Source organism: Triturus cristatus, chromosome 6 (genome assembly GCF_964204655.1).
Source record: "Triturus cristatus chromosome 6, aTriCri1.1, whole genome shotgun sequence".
In the NCBI taxonomy this organism is placed as follows: Eukaryota; Metazoa; Chordata; class Amphibia; order Caudata; family Salamandridae; genus Triturus; species Triturus cristatus.
Window position 1 is genome coordinate 757,067,558 of NC_140589.1, and position 26,614 is coordinate 757,094,171.

Below are 26,614 nucleotides of genomic sequence, written 5' to 3' on the forward strand. Positions count from 1 at the left end.
TGCAGAAAAAACAACAGAGATGCAGAAAGGGGGAGGAGGGGTGGAGAAAGAGGCAAGAGGGGTGCAGAAAAAAGCAAGAGAGGTGCAGAAAGAAACAAAAGAAGTGCAGAAATAAGCAACAGAGGTACAGAAAGAGGCAGGAGGAGTGCAGAAAGAAGGAAGAGGGGTGCAGAAAGAGGCACAAGGGTTGCAGAAAGAACAGACAGAGGTGCAGAAAGAAGCAAGAGAAGTGCAGAAAGAAGCAACAGAGGTGCAGAAAGAGGGATGAGGGGTGGAAAAAGAGGCAAGAGAAGTGCAGGAAGGTGCAACAGAGATGCAGTAAGAGGGAAGAGGGGTTGTGAGAAGTTGGCCTGATATATGCTGTCCACTAGTTATAGGGGGAAGCTTGTATCAGTCCAAACAACCCCTTATTGGTTATAGGTTAAAGACAACCTTTATTGAAAGCTATCCTAGTGGTAGCTATGGAGAGCAGCCTTCAGGCTAAGTATTGAAGGAATGTAAAGCAGCTTGTTTTACCAGTCTATAATCTCTTGAGTTCCTATATGAAAGATATCCACACCAGGTGTATATATATAAAATATATGTATTTATTACTAAACACACCCTCCTAGTCTATTTATGAGACTAGAGGTCAAAACACATAAGTTACACTTCAATAATCACAGTAAAATAGCACAAATACACGTCAGGCCCGAGGGGTGAGCCAAACCATATACTAAAATAGTGGTATAAGAACCGCTACTTAACTAGACACAAGGCCTAGAGCCTGTAGTATTGCTGGGACCCCAAGGAACCACCCAAGTTAGTTACACAGGGGACCCACAGGGGCCGTGTGCAGTGTGTGAATACAGCCGCGAGCTCCCATTATCTTCTATGGGGAAAGTTGCGGTTAGATTTTTAAAGATTAGGGACACTTAGAAATAAGTCAGGACCAAACCCTTTTGGACTTAGGAAGTTCTAGGGCTAACGCCCACAGGAGCACTGGAGTACTCGTGTTACCTCACCCAGGGAAGCCGTGTGCATAGGTGTCTTTTGGTGTTGGGTCGTGTCGTCGATTTCAATGGGAGCAGGCAAAGAAGTGCTGCTGCCGTGAAGATGCGAAGTGTCCGAAGAGATCCAAGCCTGGATCGAAGATGAGAAGAACCTGACAGCAGAGGGGACAGTGTCTGGGTCACCAGCCAGTGACCAGGAAGGCGATGGACAGATGCCCACTGATGTCGGGTGATTTCAGGTGAAAGAGGTGAAGCTTGACTCTTCAGCCAAGAAGACCAGGAGATATCGAGGACAACCAGGGGCTGGATTCAAACTGATCCACAAAGGATGTCGAGTGCTGCAGCATCAGTGCCTGGATTGGGCACAACAAGCCTTGGCAACAGCAACCCATGCTGAAACCAGAAAGATGCTTCGGTGCAGACCAGCAAGGTCCGAGGGTCTCACCACTTGGTAGGGAGTTGGGGCACGTCTGATGCAACCAGGAAAGCCCAAGGAAATGCAAGCCTACCCCCTCAGGGACCCACCAGTCAATGGACCAGGGATCGCGAAGGGACCTCAAGACAAAACACAAAATGGTGGCCCATGGGTCACTCGGAATGACCAGTCCAACAATCTTTGGTGGATTCAGTGCTCGAGGTAGGGTCTACAAGCCAGCCCAAGCATGACTTCAAGAGATGTCGAGAAGTCAATGCACTTGCAGAAATGCACAGTGACCAGGAGTTCCGGTTCCACGCTACTCATGAGGGCTGCGGGTCTCAGCTTTGCTAGGGACTTGGGTCAGCCTCTGAGATGTATGAAAATACTCTTCCTGGGCTGCTAATACTCCAGAGTTCAGCGGGAGCTTTGGAAATGCAGACTGGCAAATTGCTTTGTTGGTGCCTGCCAAGCAGGGGAGTCACTCCTTGATCCCAAGGGAGATTTCTTCAGTCCTCTGGTCTTGAGCAGAGTGTCAAAGGTCCAGGATTTGGCTTTAGAGTTTCATCCAGGGTAATCTAAAGTTCTGGTTACAGAGGTTCTTTACTTATACCTTAGGAAGGGGCTGGACTAGCTCTGGGTACCCACCTATGGGAGAGTTTGGAAAGAGGGGTGGCTACACCCATTTCCTTTGTCCAGTTTCATGCCAGAGCAGGGGCTGAAAGCCCCTGAACTGGTCTGAGCTGGACTATGCACAGAGACACCAAATGTGCCCCCAGTACAGGACTTCAAATCACTCAGAGAGTGCTCCCACCCAGCCCCAATACACATAATCCTGTCTCCCTGTGACAGGAAACCTATTATCCAGGCCTCCTCTGCTGTAATTTTGGTCAGCAGTAGGAGGCCAGACTTGTGTTTGTGGCTGCTGCATAAATTTTGTGATGCCAGGGCTCTATTAAGTTTCTACCGGATATACCAGTGCTGCCATTTCTCTCCCTCTAGAAGGGTGAGATCATACTCCCACAAAAGTTACTGGTGTGGGGGTATGATTCCAAGGTGTTTGACACCAAACACGACTTGTTTCCGTGCAGCCAGTCCAAAGTTAGCATTTATTGTTTGTTTATAATGCACTTAAGACTATATGGTCAGGCTGCACTACTGACAACCCCGGAGAAGAGATTCCGAAGGCTGCAGAGGGGCTCAGCTCATGCCTGGGCACCCGCTCACATATAACCAAGCACCCTGCCTTCAGGATTGATAAGGCCTGCCATAGGGGTGACTGATATGTTTGTATGTGCAGTATATAGTGAGATGTAGTGCACCTATATCTCAGTAAGGGCTGCATGCACCACCTTACTCCGGCTGCAGTAGCAGACCTGTGGTGTCATTTTGGGTGGCTTTCCAGGAGTGACATAATACATGCTCCAGCCCCTGGTAGGCCTCTGGGGTACCTATGCCCTGTGTACATAGTATACCATATACTGGGGACTTATAAGGGCACTCCAGATCCAATCTGAACTGTACCTAAAGTACATGCAATCGACTTAGAGAGGAAGCAGCTAGGCTGGGGCCCTGAATAGCAGGGTCCCAGCCAGAATAAAGTCGAAAAACAGTGAAACACCAGCAAAAAGTGGGAGTAAACATGTGAAGCAGAGCCTACTCTCCTACACAACCACCCCCCCCCCAAATTCAGGGACATTAAACTAACCTTGACCAGTTGAGTCATCATGTTCTAAGTGGAAATATCTGGAGAGTCCATCTGCATTGGCATGGTTACTCCTAGGTCTCTGTTCCACTGCATAGTCCATCCCCTGTAGGGAAATGGACCACCTGAGAAGTTTGGGGTTTTCACCCTTCATCAGTTTTAGCCATAAGAGGGGTTTATGGTCTGTCTGAACAATGAAGTGAGTACCAAATAAGTATGGCATCAACTTCTTCAGAGACCAAACCACAGCAAAGGCCTCCCTCTCAATGGCTGACCAACGTTTCTGTCTGGGGGTCAACCTTCTGCCTATGAAAGCTACTGGTTGATCCTGACCTTCATCATTCAACTGTGACAGTACAGCCCCTACCCCAACTCAGATGCATCTGTTTGGACAATAAACTTTTTGGAGTAGTCAGGACTTTGCCGAATGGGAGCAGTGCACATGGCCTGCTTCAGGTCATCAAATGCCTTTTGACAGCTAGCTGTCCACTGAACCTTTTTGTGCATTTTCTTAGAGGTTAAGTCATTCAGGGGTGTCGCTATTGATCCATACCCCTTGACACATCTTCTATTGTACCCAGTCAGGCCTAAGAAGGCTCTCACCTGAGTCTGGGTAGTTGGAGCAACCCAGTCCATTATGGTCTGGAATTTGCTCTGCAATGGTTGAACCTTGCCTCCACCTACAAGGTGGCCCAGGTACACAACCTGACTCTGCCCTATTTGGCACTTGATAGTTAGGCCTGCTTTTTGCAGGGCCTCTAAAACATTCCTCAGGTGGACCAGGTAATCCTCCCAGGTGGAGCTAAAGACAACAATATCATCCAGATGTGCTGCACTGTAGTCTTCCAGGCCTGTAAGGACTTGATTCACCAACCTTTGGAAAGTGGCAGGTGCATTCTTCAAACTAAAGGGCATTACCACAAATTGATAGTGCCCACTAGGGATAGAAAATGCTGCCATTGGCTTTGCATCATCAGATAGTCTGATCTGCCAGTAGCTAGTTGTCAGGTCAAAGGTGCTTAGAAACTTGGCTGAGGCCAAAATATCTATTAGCTCATCTGCCCTGGGGACGGGATGGGCATCAGTCCTAGTGACTGCATTGAGACCCCTGTAATCCACACACAACCTCATCTCTCTCTTGCCATCTGTGGTGTGAGGTTTAGGTACCAGGACTACTGGACTAGCCCAAGGGCTATCTGAGGGCTCAATGACTCCCAAATCCAACATCTTTTGGACTTCTGTCCTTATACAGTCCCTGACATGGTCAGGTTGCCTGTAGATATTATTCTTCACAGGCAGACTGTCCCCAGTGTCCACTTCATGAGTGCACCAGGTGGTCTGACTTAGAGTCAGAGGAAACATATGTCTGAACTGGCTGAGACGTTTTCTGAAGTCAGTTTGCTGCTGGGCAGTGAGGCTGCCTGCCAAGGCTACACCATCAACTGACCCATCATCAGGGTTCTGAGAAAGCAGGTCAGGGAGTGGGTCACTCTCTTCCTCCTGCCCTTCATCAGTAGCCATGAGCAAGCCCATGTTAGCCCTGTCAACATATGGTTTTAGTCTGTTGGCATGAAGTACCAAGTGGGGAATCCTAGGGGTTCCAAGGTCCACCAAGTAGGTGATCTCCCCTTTCTGTTCAACAGTTGTATGGGGGCCACTCCATTTGTCCTGGAGGGCTGCTGGGGCCACAGGCTCCAACACCCACACTTTCTGTCCTGGCTGGTAGACAGTCAGTGCAGCCTTTTAGTCATACCAGGCTTTTTGTAACTTCTGGCTAGCCTCAAGGTTTTTGGTTGCCTTTTTCATATACTCAGCCATTCTGGAGCGGAGACCAAGTATATAGTCCACTATGTCCTGTTTGGGGTGCTTGAGAGGTAACTTCCACCCTTCCTTAACCAGACACAATGGACCCCTGGCAGGGTGACCAAACAAAAGTTCAAAAGGGCTGTAGCCAACCCCTTTTGAGGCACCTCCCTGTATGCAAATAAAAGGCAGGGCAAAAGTATGTCCCATCTTCGCCTAAGCTTTTCTGGGAGCCCTTGAATCATGTCCTTTAAGGTTTTGTTGAACCTTTCAACTAAACCATTGAATTGTGGGTGATAGGGTGTGGTGAACGTGTAGTTCACTCCACACTCCTTCCACATAGCAGTCAAGTAACTAGACATGAAGTTTGCACCCTGTGAGATACAACCTCCTTAGGAAAGCCTGCTCTTGAGAATACACCCAAGAGAGCTCTTGCCACCACAGGTGCTGTAGTGGTCCTTAGGGGAATTGCTTCTGGGTACCTGGTGGCATGGTCCACCACCACCAGTATAAACCTGTTCCCAGATGCTGTCTGAGGATCCATGGGACTAACAATGTCAATTCCAACCCTCTCAAAGGGAACCCCCACCGCAGGTAGTGGTATCAGGGGGGCCTTGCCACTATCTTGGCAGGTCACACAGGAGTGACAAAGCTCCTTAGTGTCTTCAGACATGTGGGGCCAGTGAAAGTGAGGGACAAATCTGTCCCAAGTCTTGGTCTGGCCCAGGTGTCCTGCTAGGAGAATATCATGTGCTAGTGTCAATAGGACGCCCCTAAACTTCAGAGGTATAACCAACCTCCTGGATGCACCAGGCTTGGGTTCTCTACTCTCTGAGTAAAGGAGTCCATCATCCCAATAAACATTATGGGTGCCACTAGCATTCCCAGCAGCCTCATCAGACGTTTGCTTTCTGAGGGGTTCAAGAGAGGGGCAGGTTTTCTGCTCCTGGCTCAGATCAGACCTGGAAGGGCCCCCTGTGCCCAAAAACTCAACCTGGTCAGGTTCAAGCTCTTCTGGGACAGTTCCTTCTTCAGGCTCAGGATCATCTCCCTGAGGAGATTGATCTGCATTCTGAGTCAGGTGGGAAGGCACTACATTAACCCTACTGCTCCTCTTCTTGGGAGGCACCTGGTCCATTATTCCAGAATCCAGGGCCTGTTCAGTTTTAGACATTTTGGCCGGTGACCTAGTCAGAGCAAAGACATGAGTAGGGATCCCTAACATCTCTGCATGTGTCCTGAGCTCCACTTCAGCCCAAGCTGAAGTCTCTAGATCATTGCCAAGCAAGGACTGTACTGGTAGGTCTGCACTTACCACACCCTTCTTAAGGCCAGTTACCCCTCCCCAGGAGAAGTTAACAACTGCCAGAGAATGGTCTGTTCTGACATTGCTAGCATTGGTCACTTGGTACATTTTACCAAGTATAATCTGCCCAGGATACACAAGATCTTTTGTCACCATTGTGGCACTTTCTCCTGTGTCCAAGAATTCCAAAGCCTCTTTTCCATGTATTAAAGGCTGTTGTCCGTATTTGCCCAGATTACTGGGACTCACAAAGGGGGACATATCCATGCCCCAATCACAGACTAGAACAGCCCGAGTTGGAACTCTGACTAGGCCAGAGTCCATCTCAGAACCCAGGGTCAACCCTACTACACCCTTATTCTGAATATTACCACCACCAATTGTAGCTGTACTAGGGGGAACAGTTGCCTTAGGGGTAATGGTGGCTGGAGTAGATTCTTTGGAATTGGCGCAATCGCTGATCCTGTGAGTTTTCTGTATACAAATTTTACACCATGGTTTCTTTTGGCCTTTTCCCTTGTTAAACTGTGAATCCTCACCTGAAGAAGATGTTTGGGGGCCTTGTGAAGACTTCTGGTCTTTACCCTTCTCCCCACCCTTGTCAGAGTTTTTAGGATATTGCTTCTTGGGTTCACCACCTTGGTTCTGTACCTTCTGCCTCACCATGGTTCTGACTCACTTGTCTGCCTTATTTGCCAATTCTTGGAGAGAGGTCAGATCTGAGTCTACCAGGTACTGGTGCAACAGCTGATTCTGACAATTATTAAGGATCTGCTCCTTCATGATTAAATTGTACAATCCTTCATAGTCATGCACTTCACTGCCAAGTAACCAACCTTCCAGAGCCTTAGTAGCACAATCTACAAAGTCTACCCAGTCCTGAGTCTGTGCCTTTTGGGTATCCTCGAACTTTAACCTGTATTGCTCAGTGGTTAGGCCAAACCCATCAATTAAGGCACTCTTCAGACTGTTGTAATCATCTGCCTCCTTCTCTCTAACAGTGAGGAGCTTATCTCTACCTTTGTCTGCAAAGAAGAGCCATAGGATTGCTGCCCACTGCTCCTGGGGGACCCTTTGTACTTTACATGCCCTTTCCAGTGTAGTTATCCATTTGTAGATGTCATCCCCACTCTGGTAGGGAGGGACAATATTATTCAGGTTTCTATGGTCATAAGACCTCTCCCTATGTCTAGGGATGTTGCTGCCACCATGGGACTCTAGTCCCACCTTTTTTCTAACTCTGTAGAGCTCTAGGGTCTCCCTATCTAGAGCTACCTACTTTCTTCTGATTTCAAGCTGAGCTTCCTCATACTTAACCAGTCTCTCCCTTCTCTCCTGTGAGGTTTCCCTTCTATGAGAGGAGATTGAGGTCCCTATTGATGAAATGAAGCAGGGACGAGACACAGCTCTGTCAGCCTACGGTTGCGGCGGTGTATGAGCAAATAATAGTGTTGCCATTTACTCGGGGGACAGTATTCATTATAACCCCGTGTGGCATAGTGGAGGCAGGTACGAATGCCCTCCGCCTCTACATGCCCTTCTGCAATCCCAAAATTACAATTCCAGTGAGGTGATTGAAACCTTTGAAACCCTTGCCCTGATGAATTTGCCAGAACAAAGTTAAGTGGCAATGAAACATGTTGGCCTTCTTTGAAACGGGTAACAACATTATGTGTTTTTACTTTTGAGTGGGCTCACTGTCTTGAATAAAGAGGGTGACTGTGACGTGAGTCTACAACTCAATTTTAAAGATTGCTTTGAACAGTCGTTCCTTGCAATTCACGGGTTTTGTCTTTTCTCTTTCTGCTGGGAACAGGAACACAGCTTTCTCTTGCGGCCTGTTCCCTCTTTTCTCTTCACTGGACTCTAATCTCTTTCTCCCATGAGTGGGCACCCGATGATGAGAAAACGTGGGCATACTAGCGAGAACCGGCTGGCAGCCTCCCTGGTGGTGCGTACGTGAGGGGCCCACTCATGCTTCACCTTCTTTTTTGCTCAAATACTTTTGATTTGTCTTTGTGAAGGTGATGGGTAGTGAAGGGCTGTTTGTTTGTTGTTTGAAGTTTGATAAATTGAGGGCGGCTGGACCTAAATAATTTCTGGATAAGAATACCAGTAGTAGAAGAAAAATTGTTTTCTCTCTAAACAGTTTTTTGGTCCTACGCTAAAAGTTTATACCCCTCTTTGGTGCCTAGCCTTGCTTGATATATAGTCCCTATAGATGAACCAGAATGGTTAGACTCCACAGAGGGAGATCTTGACCTTCTAGGCCCACCACCAACTCTGCCAGGAGGGACAAAGAGGGGTCCATGTTGGTCCTCTCCATCACTATCTAGGGGAATTGGATTTTCCAGGTCCAGATCATTGTTATCTGCCTGGCCAGTATCAGAGGTCAGTTCATGGGGAGTTACACCCCTAGGCCTTTCCTCAGGTGCTGTCCCACCCATTCTGCCTACCCCTTCAGATCCTAAAGATCTGCTAAGGTCATCCAGCCTGAGTACCTCTATGAGATGCTGGGTGGTTGGACTTTTGCTTGTCTTCAGTTTCCTAGCTGTATATAATGCTCTCAGTTCCATGAATGGGAGGCTATCGTACTGGGAATCTTGAAGCCCATTGGCTTCTGGCAAGGACCTACTGGTTCCTGGCCTTGAAGACATTACTAGTGTGGTGTCGTGTATTGCACTACCTACTCTAGTGTGGCCTACTAAACTCTCTTGAGTTGTAGAAACGGTGTGCTAGCCCTTAACACACCACTCTAAGTTCAGTAGAACTTACTGTATTCTAAAGCTTGTATTATATGTAGGCTTTCCTGTTTTCAGTTTCTATTTTTGGTAAATTCTGGTGGTTTTTTTTTCAGTGTTTTCAAGTGATTTCAATACTTCAAAAAAACTGTGGTTTTCAGTGGTTACCCATTTTCGCGCCATTAAAAACTACAGAAACAGTGTTTTTCTGGTGTTTACGGAACGTTTCGCTTTTATTATTGCTTGCTTTCTGCACTGATAGCGCATGGTATATAGACAGTGTAAGGCTAGTATATATGAGGTCCAAATAGAAGTTTGTAAATTAAACTTATTGTAGTACACCATACAATACTTCTTCAGTGAGTCTTTGGTCATGTGTGCTCGCTCTTTCCTTCCCATGTAAACTTCTGTGAAAAGGCCCTCTCAACATTGGCACTCAAGATGGGCAACGCCTAAACAGCCAGTACACAATTTGTTAACTCCAGCCACTGACATAGCTTTCCATGCCAATACAGGTTCACTTGAAGATTGCCATTCTCAGGGCAGGTTCTGCAGCATTTGCTTTGATCTGGGCGCTTATGCCCTCAGTTGTTGAAGCGGTCAAAAATGAAGCAGCACTTTTGAAATTACTGAGGAAATTCCCCTTAACGGAAGGGATCTAGAACAGAGTACCACAGTGAGGTTTCATGGACTTCAAATGCCATTGGTGGTGAAGGGACACTTCTATGCATCATTGCAAGCCATTTCTCATATATTTTAAAATAAAAGTTCCTGAATTGCTCTTTATTATTGCTTTGCTTACCAAGTGGCAAGCGCCCTAACACGGAACTTGTTGCAGTTTCAAAGTCACTAAAGGTGTCGCCCAGCCTACTCTCAAGGAGATGTTTCACATCTACACCAATTATACTGAACACGTGGCAGACGAGGGTTTTTTCAGACTCTAGTTTTTTATTATGTCCACTACAACAGTTATGTTTATCTGTAAAAATCTAAGCATGCAGTAGAGTATACTTTTTTCACATCGCTATCAATATGTGACCAAAGATCCTCACATTTCTTGCCTTTGGCATCATCAGTATGCAAAAATTCTGTAAACGGTTGCCACATGGATAATATAGCATTCATAGCCCCTTGGACTGAGAACCATCAGCTAAGGGACACAGTTGGGATGACTCTTTCTTTAATGCCACACAAAGCACGAAATGATAAATATTTGCGTTTTAGTTCCTGTGCATAAGAAAACAGTGCATTAGAATGAACTAAAGAAATCAATTGCATTCTTCATTAACTCTGAAGATTGTAAAGATGCTTTCAGCATACCATCTAACAAGTGGCAAGGATCTCTTACAGGGAAGCACTTCAGCTCTGGTATCAATTTTGACAGGTCATCGCACAACTTTTCATATACGTAGCTGAATCACTGCAAATACAAACAATATCACTCCAATCTTTGTTGAACTTGGAAAGAACCTTTTATGCAGAGCATTCCAAGTGAAATTGCATTCCATATTTTCCAAAAGTCTAGTGTCATGTTTTAACCACTATCCCAGATGCTTGGTGATAGCGCTCTTTTCACATATACTTGTCACTATACCTTGCATTGAATGTTTAAAGCCTGAGGCGTTGGCAATTCGCCTACTATCAATACTGACTCACTAGAAACTGGGGGCTGATGTATTAAGGGTTTTTACCCATTCTCTGTGGGTAAATGTGATGACACATTAGGAAAGATTCTTATGAAACCAGCCATTTTACCTATCAGTGAAAGAATCAAATATGATTTTGATATTTCCTGATTCTCTACAGTTTATAAAATAATTAAACAAGACCTAAAACATGCTTCTAAACTCTGCATATATAGACCAAAGACCACAGAAGTGAAAAAACCAAAAAGGAAGAAAAAGAAATATTTTAGTGGCATCCCTAAACAACAAAACTCAAGCAGAATAAGGTTAGCCCAGACTTTCTTACTGCTAGCTTGTATAACAAAGTTACATTGTATTGGCCCCTTCAGGAAGGAAAAAAATGACTCTTTCACTCCCTTTTTCCTTTCTTTGAATGGCATTTAGTTTGTGGCTGTGCAGGTGTTTTTTCAGTGTTTATATGTTTTCACTGGTGAGGGCTATTTCTCTTTCAGTGGGGTTTTATCAGTTATTATAGGTTTAAACCTAAAACCGGACAGCCGAATTATATGTAACTAGGGTACCTTTAGTGGTTTTCAGTTAGTTACTCAATTGAGATTGTCTGGTAAAACAATAGCAAGCTGGAATCCCACACGCTGCACGCCAATGTGAAAAGTTGGCCCTGATATATGCTGTCCACTAGTTATAGTGGGCACCTTGTATCAGTCCAAACAATCCGTTATTGGTTATAGGTTAAAGACAAGATTTATTGAAAGCTATCCTAGTGGTAGCTAGGGAGAGCAGCCTTCAGGCTAAGTCTTGAAGGAATGAAAAGCAGCTTGTTTTACCAGTCTATAATCTCTTGAGATCCTAAATGAAAGATATCCACACCAGGTATATATCGAAAATATATGTATTTATTACTAAACACACCCTCCTACTCTCTTTATGAGACTAGAGGTCAAAACACATAAGTTACACTTCAATAATCACAGTAAAATAGCACAAATACACGTCAGGCCCTAGGAGCGAGCCAAACCATATACTAAAATAGTGGCATAAGAACCATGACTTAACTAGACACAAGGCCTAGAGCCTGTAGAATTGCTGGAACCCCAAGGAACCACCCAAGGTAGTGACACAGGGGACCCACGGGGGCCATGTGCAGTGTGTGAACACAGCCGCGAGCTCCCGTTAGCTTCTATGGGAAAGTCGCGGTTAGATTTTTAAAGATTAGGGACACTTAGAAAGGAGTCAGGACCAAACCCTTTTGGACTTAGGAAGTTCTAGGGATAACACCCACGGGAGCACCGGAGTACTCGTGTTACCTCACCCAGGGAAGCCAGGTGCATAGGTGTCTCTTGGTGTCAGGTCACGTCGTCGATTTCAATGGGAGCTGGCAAAGAAGTGCTGCTGCCGTGAAGATGCGAAGTGTCAGAAGAGATCCAAGCCTGTACTGAAGATGAGAAGAAACTGAAAGCAGAGGGGACAGAGTCTGGGTCACCAGCCAGTGACCAGGAAGACAATGGACAGATGCCCACCGATGTTGGGTGATTTCAGGTGAAGGAGGTAAAGCTTTACTCTTCAGCCAAGAGGACCAGGAGACATTGAAGATGACCAAGAGCTGGATTCAAGCTGTACCACAAAGGATGTCGAGTGCTGCAGTGTCAGTACCCCGATTGGACACAACAAGCCTTGGCAACAGCAACCCATGCAGAAATGAGAAAGATGCTTCGGTGCAGACCAGCAAGGTCTGAGGGACTCACCCCTTGATAGGGAGTCGGGGTACATCGGGAGCAACCAGGCAAGCACAAGGAAATTCAAAGTTACCCCCTCAGGAACCCACCAGTCAACGGACCAGTGATCGCAAAGGGACCTTGAGATGAAACACAAAATGGTGGCCCACGAGTCACTCGGAATGACTGGGCCGACAATCTTCGGTGGATTGAGTGCTCAAAGTGAGGGCTACAAGTTATCCCAAGAACGATTTCAAGAGACATCGAGAAGTTAATGCACTTGCAGAAATGCATGGTGACCAGGAGTTCCAGTTCCGCGCTACTCACGATGGCTGCGGGTCTCAGCTTTGCTGGTGACTCGGGTTGGCCTCTGAGATGTCTGAAAATCCTCATCCTGGGCTCCAAATAATTTGGAGTCCAGCGGGAGCTTCGGAAATGCAGACTGGCAAATTGCTTTGTTGGTGCCTGCCAAGCAGGGGAGTCACTCCTTGAACCCAAGGGAGATTTCTTCAGTCCTCTGGTCTTGAGCAGAGTGTCAAAGGCCCAGGATTCAGCTTCAGAGTTTCATCCAGGGTAATCTAAAGTTCTGGTTACAGAGGTTCCTTACTTATACCTAAGGAAGGGGTTGGACTAGCTCTGGGGACTCACCTATGGGAGGGTTTGGAAAGAGGGGTGGCTACACCCATTTCCTTTGTCCAGTTTCGCGCCAGAGCAGGGGCTGGAAGCCCCTGAACCGGTCTGAGCTGGACTATGCACAGGGACACCAAATGTGCCCCCAGTGCAGGACTTCAGAGCACTCAGAGAGTGCTCCCACCCAGCCCCAATACACATAATCCTGTCTGGGAGGTAGTTACACCTCCCTGTGATAGGAAACCTATTGTCCAGGCCTCCCCTGCTGGAGTTTCAGTCAGCAGTAGGTGGCCAGACTTGTGTCTGTGGCTTCAGCATCCATTTTGTGATGCCAGGGCTCTATTAAGTTTCTACCGGGTATACCAGTGCTGCCATGTCTCTCCCTCTAGAAGAGTGGGATCATACTTCCACACAAGTTACTGGTGTGGGGGTAAGATTCCAAGGTATTTGACACCAAACACGACATGTTTCCGTGCAGCCAGTCCAAAGTTAGCATTTACCGTTTGGTTATAGTGCACTTAAGAGTATATGGTCAGGCTGCACTACTGACAACCCCGGAGAAGAGATTCTGAAGGCTGCAGAGGGGCTCAGCTCATGCCTGGGCACCCCCTCACATATAACCAAGCACCCTGCCTTCAAGATTGATAAGGCCTGCCATAGGGGTGACTGATAGGTTTGTATGTGCAATATATGGTGAGATATAGTGAACCTATTTCTCTGTAAGGGGTGCATGCACCACATTACTCAGGCTGCAGTAGCAGACCTGTGGTATCATTTTGAGTGGCTTTCCAGGGGTGGCATATTACATGTGTCAGCCCCTGGTAGGCCTCTGGGGTACCTATGCCCTGGGTACATAGTATACCATATACTAGGTACTTATAAGGGCACTCCAGATCCAATCTGAACTGTACCTAAAGTACATGCAATCGATTTAGAGAGGAAGCAGCTAGGCTGGGGCCCTGAATAGCAGGGTCCCAGCCAGAATAAAGTCGAAAAACAGTGAAACACCAGCAAAAAGTGGGGGTAAACATGTGAAGCAGATCCTACTCTCCTACAGGGGTGGAGAAAGAGGTAAGAGGGAAGCAGAGAGAAGAAAGAGAGGTGCAGAAAGAAACAAAAGAAATGCAGAAACAAGGACCAGATGTGCAGCAAGAGGGAAGAGGAGTGCAGAAAGAGGGAAGAGTGGTGCAGAAAGAGGCAAGAGGGATGCGCAAAGATGCAAGTGAGGCGCAGAAAGAGGCAACAGAGGTGCAGAAAGAAGCAAGAGAAGTGCAGGGATAAGCAACAGAGGTGCATAAAGAGGCAAGGGGGTACAGAAAGAGGCAAGAAAAGTGCAGAAAGAAGAAAAAGAGGTACAGAAAGAGGCAAGAGAACTGCAGAAAAATGCAAGAAAGGTACAGGAAGAGGAGGGGAGATGCACAAAGAGGCAAAAGGGGTACAGAAAGAGGCAGGAGGAGTGCAGAAAGAAGCAAGAGAAGTGCAGAAAGAAGCAAGTGAGGTACAGAAAGAGGCAACAGTGGTGCAGAAAGACGCAAGAGAGGTGCAGAAACAAGCAAGAGAAGTGCAGAAAGAGGCAAGAGAATTGCTGAAAGAAGCAACAGAGGTGTGGAAAGAAGCAAGAGAAGTGCAGAAACAGGCAAGTGAGGTGCCTAAAGAGGCAGGAGAGGTGCAGAAAGAGGCAAGGGGGCACTAATCTGCAAGACAGTAGGAGATAGAAGAGCAGTACAGAAGGAACCAACCGAGGTGCTGAAAGAGGCACGAAGGGTGCAGAAAGAAGCAAGAGAAGTGCAGAAAGAAGCAACAGAGGTACAGAAAGAGTCAAGATTGGTACAGAAAGAGGGAAGAGAGGTGTAGAAAGAGGCAAGAGAGTTGCACAAAGAAGGAAGAGGCACAAGGGTTGTTGAATGAATGGACAGAGGTGCAGAAAGACGCAAGAGAAGTGCAGAAAGGAGGAACAGGGGTGCAGAAAGAGGGATGAGGGGTGGAAAAAGAGGCAAGAGAAGTGCAGGAAGGTGCAACAGAGATGCAGTAAGAGGGAAGAGGGGTGGAGAAAGATGCCAGAGGGAAACAGAGAGAAGCAAGAGAGGTGCAAGAGAGGTGCAGAAAGAAACAAACGAAGTGCAGAAACAAGAAACAGAAGTGCAACAAGAGGGAAGAGGAGTGCAGAAAGAGAGAAGTAGGGTGCAGAAAGAGGCTCAAGGGGTGCAGAAAGAAGCACAAGGGGTGCATAAAGAAACAAAAGAAGTAAAGAAAGAAGGAACAGAGGTGCAGAAAGAGGCAAGAAAGGTACAGAAAGAGGGACGAGTGGTACAGAAAGAGGCAAGAGGGATGCATAAAGAAGCAAGTGAGGTACAGAAAGAAGCAACAGAGGTGCAGAAAGCAGCAATAGAAGTGCAGAAAGAAGCAACAGAGGTGCAGAAAGAGGCATGGGGACGACCCTCAGGTACTGACGACAAGACATGCTCACTACTGGCGCGAGTGAACCAGATTCCCATCTTCAATTTAAGTACCACCAATATTGATAGTCAAACAGAATCTATATTAACTAAAGGGCTATCTTTCATTCCTCACACAAAAACGAATAAATTTGAACTATTCCAGGATTTGGTCTCCTTCTTTCGAAAGATTAGGCTACGCGCATTTTTTGAGGAACGACCTAGTCAAACACCATCGATACCTAATAGATCCGGGCTAGCACCTGCATCTACATTTGTTCCAACACTTGAACAGGTGGGACCCGAGGTTGCTGTTTTTGAACATGTTGTATTTAATAAAATCACGACAGCCACTAAATTTATTCCAGCGCCCAAATACAATATACCGCAGGAGGAACATCAAGCGTTAGCCACTTTGAAAAATAACAAAGACATCACGATCAAGGGTTGTGATAAGGGTGGGGGTATAGTGGTGATGGATACAAACCAATATGTCAACAATATGACAACTATGTTATCCAATCGAAACCACTATACCCCCATCAGTATCGATCCCACCAAAAGAGTATCCAAATTGATAAAGGACTTGACTAAAAATGCCCTTGACAATGGGGATATTTGTGAACAAGAATGGATGTTTCTGAATGTGGCCAAACCAAAGATGGCCTCAATTTATGGGATCCCTAAGATCCATAAAAGTGTCACAGATCCACCATATAGGCCCATTGTAACCACCATAGGGTCAGCTACAGAGGCCCTATCCAAATATGTAGATGCCATATTACGTCCTCATGTCCCCAAAATAAAATCTTACATTAGGGACACATCTGATATCATCAATAAAATTGAACAAATCAATTTTAATCAGGCGGCACAACTTTTGGTAACGATGGATATGGAGGCTCTCTATAGCAATATTCCACAAGCAGCAGCGCTTGAGGCCGTGAGATGGTTTATTGAGACCTATGAAATTGTTTGCCCGGTTGAATTCATACTAGAATGTCTGGAAATTATACTCCAAGAAAACACCTTTGAATTTAACGGCTCCTTATATCAACAAACCCAAGGAGTAAGCATGGGGGCATCATGTGCCCCAACGGTAGCAAACATCTTCATGGCGCATTATGAACAGAAATTTATCTATAACGATGTGGCACCATTTAGTGAATCGATCACCAGTTGGTCTAGATTCATAGACGATGTCTTTTATATTTGGAATGGTGCAGAGGATGATTTAGCGGAATTCGTGTCTTGGTTAAACCTTTGTGACACGAACATCCGCTTTGTAGCTGTCAGCAACAAACATAGTGTCGAATTTCCCGACGTAAACATTAAAGCAGAAGGGCAACAACTATGGGTGGATTTGTTTACGAAACCAACGGCAAGAAACACACTCTTGCATTTTTCAAGTTACCACCCCAGAACACAAAAAACAACTATCCCGTTCGGACAATTCCTCCGTCTTCGGAGGAACTGTACCAATCTTGCGGATTTTGATAAACAGTCAGAAATCATGAAAGCTAAATTTCTAGCTAGAGGTTACCCAAAGAGATTGATACGCGACTCCTTCAAACGAGCACGTTATTATGATCGCCAATCTCTGTGAATAAAGAAAACACCTACAGAGCAAAACCGTTTGGTAATGGTAATGAGGCATTCGACTATGAATGAGTCTGTAAGGCAGATTGTAAATTCGAGTTGGCACATTCTCAATGCAACAAGAAACGAATTAAATCACCTACCAAAACCTATGTTCGCCTATCGGAAAAACAAAAATCTTAAAGATTTAATAACAAGATCTCGGATGCCGAAGCGTACAACTACCTCCATACAAACTACTATTGGAGGTATGCCGGTCATCAAAGGAAACTATAGGTGTATGTCTTGTATTGCTTGCGATTCAGCATTAGAGGTAAAGCAATACTCCATCAATGGAGTCACAATAGAACTGCAGAGTTTAACGAACTGTAAAACTACCAATGTAATCTATGCAGTTCTATGTCCCTGCAATAAGACTTACGTAGGTGAAACATCTAGATCTATAGCAACTCGCCTAACTGAACATAGATCAGCAATCAGGACAAAAAAGTTACAAGCACCACTGGTACAACATTTCATTGACTTTAATCATACCATTGATGATATTCGATGGTTAATTTTGGAGAAAGTCAATATTAGTGGACAGCAAGGAATGGAAATCCGGAAGAGAAGGGAAGTATATTGGATATTTTCTCTGGACACTTACAAAAAGGGTTTAAACAACGAGATCCCTTGGAGTCAAGCAATCCGTTATAACACCTGATGGATTCATGAGGTAGCTGGAAGGTCGTCTTGAACTAAAATAAATAAGCAGGACCAGGTGTCTTCTACCGCGTTTTGATGAGAGAAATATTAAGACACTAAAAGTTTTTTTCATTTACGCTGTCCAAATAATTCGAGTGCAATCGAATGCATGGTAGGGGAGCAGCTTTATATATGTAGCATATGATTGGACAATGACTCCATGTCTACATTTGTTGGCAGTGTCACCGATTTTCGTAGACATATTAACGTGAACACACACCTTTAATTAGCCATTGGACATGGATAGTCTAAGACAGGCCATAGGTCAAAGTCAATAACTGTTTGACCCCACGTCTACATTTGTTGACATTGTTACCGATTTGCGTGCACACATTAATGTGAATATACACCTTTAACTAGCAAACGGACATTGATGGTCTAAGACAGGCCATAGGTCACAGTTAATAACGGTTTGACCAATAGGAGAGCGGTTTAGGCCTTATATCCATCTTGTCAGCCAACGGTCCTGGCTTCACGTCGACGCGGCGTTTGGAAACGAGACGAAATGAAAAGTACGAGAATCTGGTGAGTGCGGCCGCAACCTGTTCCTCAGTGAATATAGGAAACTTTCTCTCTTAATTATTACGGGGATGATAGATAACTAAAAAGATGCATGTTTATTTTTAGACAGCGGCTCTACACCATTAATGGAACAAGCAGCTTAACTGAACGCCGTGCTCATGGTGGGATAATCAAATTGCCATCCGCCTATGAAACATTAACCTTTTTTAGTAAGTATCCATTAAAACATCAAGTCCGAAGTAATAGTGAGAGCAATTTCCATGATAAGAATAGTTATATTTTTTTAAAAAAAACACTAGCTTGAACACCCGTTTCCTTTTAGATGACGAGGTAACATAACGGCAAAGTCGAGGCATTGACGTGGCTCTGTAGATCCAGACGAATTAGTAATGATGATGACCTGATGAGTGCAGCCTGAATACATTTCTAAACGAGCACATTGAACCTTTTATCTAGTCCGTGGTTGGGGCAGGTGTTTACAATTATACGTGCTTAATTTGTAGATGGCATTTCTGCATCTTCAAGAGAACGAGCAGTTTAACTAGACGCTGGGATTTTGGTGGGATAATCCAATCACTGTTTGCCCGTTATTCATTAACATTCTCCAGTAAGTACTTGATTGAAACATAATTGCAAAGCAACAAATAAATGATATTCTCTACAACGGCACATTAATTTAAAATAGCAGTGTTAATATACATGTTTTTCTAGATGATGAGGCAGTAAAATTCGGAAAGTGAACATTGCCTGATACGCCTGTGGTTTCGTGGATACGATTAACCAACAAACATTAGGCCCACGTAATCATTAGGAAGTAAGTTAACGTATATTACATTTATTCGAATATTCTTAATAGGCTAGTAATATATAGAAAATGTCACTATCGAAGCATATGAGTAGTTTTTTCTCCCTATAGTTTTTCCCTCCTATAGATTTGAGAATTGTAATTAGTAACGTAGCCGATAGGTTCTTGAAATAAGATGATTCTAAACCATTGTGAACATGCGGTAAGAGTGTTTTTGACAAAATCTATATATTCTAAATTGTAGAGATACAAGTGTACTAGGATACTAAGCATAGTGGTTATAGGTTGGTACTGGATGTGCCATGGTCATTTATATTGCTGCGAATTGCCCAGTCCCAGGCCATACAAAAATGTGCTGAAAATCTGTCAGTAATAATTGGAAATAGACAAGATAGATTATTTGATTTTTTGTGAGTAATATGTATATATATGAGATTAGGATGTATATATGTTTGTAAATTGATGTATATAAAGATATTGTTTTTACATTTATAAAAGTACACTTATGAGCCTACATGTACAGGCAATTACAGTTTGTGTTTCTCTTATTATAGGAGTTATCAAAAATATGGCCGCCTGAGGAAGGCTGAACGCCGAAACGCGCGTAGACCTAATTATTAGCCATAATTCATTGTTAATGATGACCCTTTGTTTTTCTCTTTTGTTTTTTTCTTTTTCTGTGTTTTCCTTTCCTTTCTTTTGTACCTGAAATGTGGAATATAAATGTATATCTTTTTGAATAGGTATGAAATAATATTAGATTGACAATAATAAGCATCTAAAAAGAAAGGTTATAAGAAAATAAGGAAAATGAAATAATTTTGTACTGCTAGAAAGAAAATATATATATTTAAAAAAACAAATAAAGAGATGTATTGAAAAGAAAGGTTTTTGATTAGTCATAATTGTTGGATGGGGGCACACATAAGAAACTTTTTATTGTCTGCACATTATTTGGCTCATTTTACATATTTGTTTCCTATATAACTTTGTTCAAAAAGAAAGAGGCATGGGGGTACAGAAAGATGCAAGAAAAGTGCAGAAAGAAGACAAAGAGATACAGAAAGAGGCAATAGAACTGCAGAAAAATGCAAGAGAGGCAGGAGGGGAGATGCACACACAGGCAAAAGGGGTACAGAAAGAGGCAAGAGAGGTGTGTAAAGAAGCAAGAGAAGTACTGAAAGAGGCAAGAGGAGTGCAGAAACAGGGAAGAGGGGTGCAGAAAGAGGCATGAGGGGTACAAAACAAATCAAGAGATGTGCAGAAAGAAGCAAGAGAAATGCATAAAGAAGCAACAGAAATGCAGAAAGGGGGAAGTGGGGTGGAAAAAGAGGCAAGAGGGATACAAAAAGAAACAAGAGAGGTGCAGAAAGAGGGAACAGGGGTACAGAAAGAGGCAGCAGGGGTGCAGAAAGAGGGAACAGGTGTATAGAAGAGGGGTGCAAAAAGAGGGAAGAGGGGTGCTGAAAGAGGCACAAGGGGTTCAGAAAGAAGCAAGAGAGGTACAGAAAGAAGCACCGGAGGTACAGAATAAGGGAAGAGGGGTGGAGAAAGAAACAAGAGAGGTGAGAAAGAAGCAACAGATGTGCAGAAAGAGGCAAGAGGGATGGAGAAAGAGGCAAGCGGGTGCAGAAAGAAGCTAGAGAGGTGCAGAAAGTCACACACGTAGTGCAGAAAGAAGGAACAGAGGTGAATGAAGCGGCAAGACAAGTGCAGAAAGAGAAGAGGGGTGCAGAAAGAGGCACAAGGGGTGCTGATAGAATCAAGAGAGGTTCAGAAAGACACAAGATAAGTGCAGAAAAAAGCAACAGAGATGCAGAAAGAGTGAAGAGGGGTAGAGAAATAGGCAAGAGAAGTGCAGAAAGAAGCAACTGACATGCAGAAAGGTGGAAGAGGGGTGGAGAAAGAGGCAAGAGGGGTGCAGAAAGTAGAATAGATATGCAGAAAGAGGCAAGAGAAGTGCAGAAAAGGAAAGAAAGGTTCAGAAAGAAGCAACATAAATGCAGAAAGAGGCAAGAGAGGTGCAGAAAGAAGCAAGAGTGGCTTGCACACCATTAGTACCAATTTAACACCCACATTTAGCAATAAGTGACAGGTGACCATTCTAGGTTTACAAAGGACCTTCCACCACGCTGTAACACTTGTCGCTGCATTTGTGGTAACGTTTGATCCGTTTGAGCTAGAAACAAGGCTTTTTTTTGTTCAAATCTTCAGATTAGGCAGCAGATGATGAATTATGCAGCTAATGCGGAAAATGTTTAATCGTGCAAACGTTGGTGTAGCCAAACAGTTGCTTAATTCCAGGGGATCTGTTCATACCTCTGACTAGGTCCAGAAGTGCTCCTCAGTGATTCCTTCTTTTTTTGTCTCATTGAGTTCATAGTATAGCTTCTATGGAAATGAGGAAGACTAAACCTGAGGTTACCACTCCACAACACATAAACCCACTCTACATGATTCCTATAAAATAAACACCACATACTTTCTATCCACATAATTTCGCTGCACAACTTACCACATACTTCCACTACACACAACGTCCAACCACTCTACTCTGAAAAACATTATTTAAAAACATTTACATCCCCAATAGCTGTAACTCTCGTAAATGCGAAACCTATTACATTGCAAACACTTCTTCAACTAGTAAGTGCGTTTGCAGAGTGGTGGAGAAAGGGTGCTGGGCCTCCAGCCAGGGCTCAGGAATTCCACTGTGTAGGACTTACAGGAAGTACCAGGAGGGCTTCTTGGCTCCTAAAGTCCCTCAGGAGTAAATTGGACTTTATCCCCCATCCCGTAGTATGCCAGCAGGCGCATTTGCAGAGTGGTGGAGAAAGGGGGGCATGGCCTCCGAAGACGTCTTAGCATTTCCACTGTGTGGGACTCACTGGAGGTAACAAGAGGGGTAGTTGGCCCCCAAAGACATCCTTGGGGGCCAACTACTCTTCCTATTACCTCCAGTAAGTCCCACACAGCAGGATTGCTAAGTTGTCATAGCAGGGCATGCCCCCTTTCCCCACCACTCTGCAAACACACTTCCTGATGTGCTCTTGGATGGGGATCAAAGTTCCCTTCGCTGCTGGGGTTCCTTAGGGGCCAACTAGTCTACCTGATACCTCCAGTATGTCCCAGATGGTGAGATTGCTGAAAGCTGGACACAGGCCACACCCCCTTTCTCCACCACCACGTGGCCCACTTCCTCAGGCCAATTATGGCCCCAGGGACCCCATCCCTCGGGCCAGCCTTCAGCTTTAAAAAAAAAAAGTGATAAAGGAAAGAGGGACCGCGTGGCCCTCCTTCCCTGGGCCACTATTGGCCCCAGGGACCCCATCCCCCGGGGCTTCGCCCTTATTTAAATTATTTTTATTTCAGGAGGGGGGCAGCGCAGCCCCCCCCCCACCCCAGGCCAATTTCGGCCCGGGGATCCCATCCCCTGGGGCCCGGCCATTATTTTTTTTAAATAAAGGGAGGGGGCACGTGGCCCGCCTCCCAGGTCACTTCTGTCCCCAGGGACCCATCCCCTGGGGCCAGCCCTTAGTGTTGGGGACCGTGGGGGGACCCCCAATGCCCCCACAGTCCCAGCCAGCTCCCCGCCTCCAGTGGGAGCCGGCATTGCTTTTGAGCAAGGGGAGCTGCTGACATGCAGCTCCCCTTGCCCAAAAGCAATCTGCTTTGCTGTTTGGAAGCGAGAGCAGGTTTCCTGCAAACAGGAATTTCCCGGGGTGGGCACTCTGGGACATTGCAGGAGCTGGCCCTGGGGGTGGCGGTCCCCAGGGCCATCAAGGGCTCCATGAGGGCTGCCCTCCCAAGGTGAAGATAACCCCGGGGAGATGGTGGTCCCCGGGGCCCGGGGGTCTGCAACATTCAAATAAACAGTCCGGGAAGGTGGTGGTCCCCGGGGGAGTGTGGGGGGGCTTGAGCCCCCACACTAATTATTTTCAAATCCAGGGGGAGGTGGCGGTCCCCAGAGTTTGGGGGGGCCCGCGAGGCACCCCCACCCTAATTTCATCAAAGCCCCGGGGAGGTGGCAGTCCCCAGGGTGTGGGCGGGCTCGTGAGGCCCCGACCCTTATTTTCATTATGCCCCAGGGAAGTGGCGGCCCCCGGGGCTGCAGGGGGCCACATGCTCCCTGCACATTATGTATAAAGCCCCGGGGAGGTGGCGGTCCTCGGGGCTGTTGTGACCCCAGCGGGCCCCCGCTATGTAATTCTGAATTGCCCCCAGGACCTGGCCCACCCGGGGGCTTAACAATAACGAAGCGCGATAGCCCGCGCTTCGTTTTCTGTTTTTGTTTTCTCAGCCTGATTCGCGCATCCAGGGCAAATTTGTCTGATTTTGGGGGTTTTTTGTGCTTTTTTGGGGTCTGGGAGTCCTTGTGTGACCCCCTGATCAGGCCTAGGGGGTCAGGGTGTGCGTACTCAGCCCCCTTTTCTTGTTTCTCATCTTCTTTTTTCTGTTTTCTTGCGACTCGGTTACCGAGTCACAAGATGGCTGCCAACACTTCTCTTTTTTCTCTGCCCCCACTTGACGAATCACCCCGAAACTTTCAAGACAGGAGCTGACTGGAGCGGGCCATTAGTTTTGAAAATTTTGTGAAGATTTGTCAAATGGCGCCAGATTTGGCAGGAAGGTAGCTCTTGATTCAGAGTGCACTCTTTGCTTTAAATGGTGTAAATCCATTCAGTAGTTTTTGAGTATTCAAAAATAAAAAGTGAACAATATCTGCCTTCCGCGGTGGATCTGCAAACCCTCCCGAGCACGAGATTGATGCTGATTGGCTGCCAACACTCCAAACCAAAAAGTGTTGGCAGCCATCTTGTGACTCGTTGAAATGAGTCACAAGAAAAAAGGTTAAAAATGAGGTAAAGAGGGCAGGTCCTTGGGGGACAACTACCCCTCCTGTTACCTCTAGTAAGTCCCACACAGTGGGATTGCTAAGAGGTCTTTAGTGGCAACACACCCCTTTCTCCACCACTCTGCAAACACGCCTCCTGGCACACTACGGGTTGGGGGATGAAGTCCACTTTGCTTCTGAGGGACTTTTGGGTGCCAAGAAGCCCTCCTGGTACCTCCTGTAAGTCCTACGCAGCGGAATTCCTGAGCGCTGGTTGGGGGCCCAGCCCCCTTTCTCCACCACTCTGCAAACATAATTGCTAGTTAAAAAACTTTAGAAATTCACTGAAAAAAACACAAGTTTCAGGTAAAATATAGTTAGAAATTAGCTTTTTTTTAAACCTTTGAAATTCACTCGAAAAACCACAGGACTCATGTACGTTAAAGTTAGGAATTAGCATTTGAAAAACCTTAGAAATTCACGGAAAAACCCACATATTTTTAGGAACAGTATAGTTAGGAATCAGCATTTTAAAAACCTTACATATTCACTGAAAAAACACAGATTTCAGGGACATTATAGTTAGGCTGACATTTCACTCATACAAAACCAGAGAAATTTAGCTGTTATAGTTAGCTCAGCTAACTATAACTCACGCCCCCACAATGCACTGCTGATGACGTCACTTATTACATCACTCATGACATGGTCAGTGACATCATTGATGACATCTAAATTGGCATCACTGATGACATCATCAACCTCATATCTGTGCACCTCCTCACACCCTAATATAAACTTTCATACACTCACTTTAAAATACAGACTACCATTTTTAAAACCATAGACACACCAATACCAGTTAGTACAGACACACTCACTGATTCATAGGATTACACACTCATCCACTCATTCACCCATACAGTCACTCATGCACGCAGTCACTCATCAATGTAGCCACTGATATATGCACTCATATACCCATACAGACACTCATAAACTGCCACTCACCCATAGAGTTACTCCCGCACCTAGTCACCCAAAGAATCAATCATACTGCCATTTACTCACCTATACAGTTATACACACACCACCTCACTCATTCAAACAGATACTAACATATACTTACTCTCTTCTACAATCACTGACACAAGCACACATTCTTCACATATAGTCACTTATATACTCCAACACTCACATATACTGCCTTTCACATATGTCATTACTCAATCATATACCACTGAGACATCCATTCACTCATCGACACAGCCATACACATACTCATTCACCCATACAGCCCCTCTCTCGTGAAACCCATACACCCAGTGAATCACCCGCTCACACATCCATGCAGGGACTCACACACCCCCCACCCGCCCACACGGACACTCAGGCACCCATACAGATACTCAGACAACCAATCATTATCCCATATAGACACTGATGTAGCTACTCACCAATCCATGCAGCCACTTACACATCAACTGACAGACTGATACAGACATTCACACAGATTAGTCATTCAACCATGCATTTACTAAGACACGTTTAATCACACACTTACACAGTCAGTCACACACCCACTAAATCATTCATTCAAACAGTCATATACCCGTTCATTCTTCAATACACCTTTGTGTATATATATATTCACTTAAAAAACCATAGGTTTCATACATGTTATAGTTAGGTGGATATTTCACTCGTAAAAAACCAATGAAATTCCCCCGTTATAGTTAGTTCAGATAACTATAACTCGCGCGACCGCCACTCTATCATATTATTTTTTTATATATATTTATTTTACAATAAACTACGTTTTTTTTGCACGCACGGTGCGCGCACCCCCGCGATTTAAAAAAAAAACTGTTTTTTTCTGCCTTCGGGGTCCTTCAGGGACCCCCTGACAAAGGCTAAGGGGTCCGGAACTCTCTACCCTGCCCCCTTTTCACGTTCGCCATCTTCCTTTTTCACTCTCGCACTGAAAACAAACAAAATGGCGGCCGACACTTCCTGATTTCGACCGATTCGAACGTTGACTAACATGTAACCACCAATCAGAATTACGCTCAAGCACGTTAGGGTGCTCGCATGGTGCGCGCACGGTGCGCGGCTATAGATATGTATGTGCTTTTAACTGCAATTTTCTCAGGAACTACTGAACAGATTGACTCCATATATGCAAAAGGCACATCCCTGAACTGAGGACTACCCCTCTGCCAAATTTCAAGTAATTCTGTTCAGCCGTTCGGGCTGTACCTTCGACTAAAGGTCCTATGGGAAAATGCATGGGGAAAATGCGTTTTGGGACCCCCCTTTTTTCTCGGCCCCCGCTTGACGAATCCCCCCGAGACTTTCAGGGTAGAAGCTGAGCGGAGCGCCCCATTAGTTTTGAACATTTCGCGAAGATTCGTCAACCGGCGCCAAAGTTATTCAAAATAGAATTTTCAGATTTCCTATGGAAACACGGTCCTAACTATAACTATCTACTGTCGACCGCCAGTAGATAATACATACTTAAACTTTTCAGAAACACATAGTCACTGGATGATGTCTTTAGTGATGTCATGGGTGATGTCACTGACCATGTCATGAGTGATGTAATATGTGACTTCATCAGCAGTGCATTGCGGGGGCAAGAGTTAAAGTTAGCTCAACTAACTATAACGGCCTAATTACTCTGTTACTCTGGTTTTGTATGAGTGAAATGTCAGCATAACTATAA